Below are 1,777 nucleotides of genomic sequence, written 5' to 3'. Positions count from 1 at the left end.
CTCTCTCTCTCTCTCTCCCTCAATCTCTCGCTCTTTGGGGGAGGGGGGTCTGCCTGCCCTGTCTCTTTCTCTTTCTCTTTTGGAGTCCAGCGGTACCCTGCTGTGAGGGAGCACACAGAAACTCAGGTATGGCTTTCCAGGCTGAGAGGACGAAGGTCAGCTATATGGATGTGTAAGCCTTAAAGATGACTTAGCCACAGTCACCTTATAGACCTAAAGTGAAACCCCAAGTCAAGTCAGTCTCCAGACACATGAAGTTAAGGAGGGTTTGTCATTGGTGACTTGGCCTAGTGGCAGCTTAATTGTCTCCACCCCAGCTTACCAAGCGAGCTACCCTAGACCTCGATAACCTAATACAGTGAAGACACAGCTCTCGGCTTCCAGAGAAACAACATACAAACCTACTCTATAGCAACATGTTTTAAGACGTGCTGGATCTTTGGTTCCATCTGCTTATAGCAACTGGGCAGTAACGACCTCTGAACCTTCCTAACCTTTTTAAAAAACACAATGACGGGTTCATAAAGTCAGTAGCTTGCGAAGTAGGGACAGGAAACTTTTGAGACAGTAGTCTGTGTATCATAGACTGGCTTCAAACTTACGGTAGCCTATGACGACTGAAGATGTTTCCTTTGCCCGTGTTCACCTCTTGAGGACTTGAGGACTGCATGCAGACCCCCACCCCTGTTCCATGCAGTGCTGAAAATAAGTCCAGGGCTTTACATGTGCTCGGCAGGCACTCTGCCAACTCAGGTGAGTTCCCAGACCAAGAACTTTTGATTGCCAGGTTTCAGTGAAGAGTTTGGGACAGGGCAATGCTCAGTGAGACTATCTGGAGCACTAAGAGGAAGCCTTAAGGAGGCTTGACCCAAGGAGGGATGGGACCCTAGCTAGGCTAGAATAGTTCTGCCTTCAGATCTCCCATAGCAGGGAAAACTGGGGCTTGCTTCCTGTTTTTAAGTAGTTCTAAAATAAATAAATAAATAAATAAATTTTTAAAAAGTACCAGGAACTCTTGTCTCCATCTAATAAATACTGAGAAAATTAACCAAGAAACTACTAGAAAAACCTCGCAGAAATCAATCCCAGAGCATGTCACAATCATTTGTAAAAACAGTTAGCCTAGTTTTCATAAACCTCAAGCTTTCTGAAGATAGACTTAAGGGTTCAAAATCACTTTACCTTCTTGGCTGTACTTTTTAAAGGCCAATCAATCAAGAGATTTTAAGAAAAGATTAAAGTTGTTCTAACAGTTGTCAAAAGTTGATAAATCCACCAACTACAAAGGCTTTTTTTTTTCCCAAACTTTCTCTTAGGTCTTTTTGGAGGAAATAGAGTGTATAAAGAAAGACTAGTAGTAAGAGTTCAAGGTGGAAACATAAATTATCAAGTCCCAGGAGTAGAGGCATCTAAAGCCTGAGCTTCACCCAACGGACGGGTGCACAGGCTCTCACAACAGTGGAGTCTTGCCAAGCTGTGGCAAGCAGAGAAATGAAAGTGTTCATACAAAGAAGCCCTCCCTTCCTGTAGGATTTCTTCTCTTTAAAAACATGTTTAGGAGCCAGAGAGATGGTTCAGTGGGTGAAGCACTCTGGCAGGTCTGCCAACCTAAGCTCAACTCCTGGAAGCTATCTAACTAAAGCAAAGGAGAGAAAGGACTCTGCAAAGTTGTCCTCAACCTCCCCAAGTGACCCCTGGCACTCCAGCACCTCCCCCAACAAGAACAGTAATGAATAAACATAGGTTTTTTTGTTGGTGGTTTTTTTTTTTTTTTTTT

The sequence above is a fragment of the Mastomys coucha genome, unplaced genomic scaffold, assembly GCF_008632895.1.
Source record: "Mastomys coucha isolate ucsf_1 unplaced genomic scaffold, UCSF_Mcou_1 pScaffold14, whole genome shotgun sequence".
NCBI classification, from domain to species: Eukaryota; Metazoa; Chordata; class Mammalia; order Rodentia; family Muridae; genus Mastomys; species Mastomys coucha.
The sequence above is the reverse complement of the archived record's forward strand: the minus strand, read 5'-3'. Positions refer to the sequence as shown.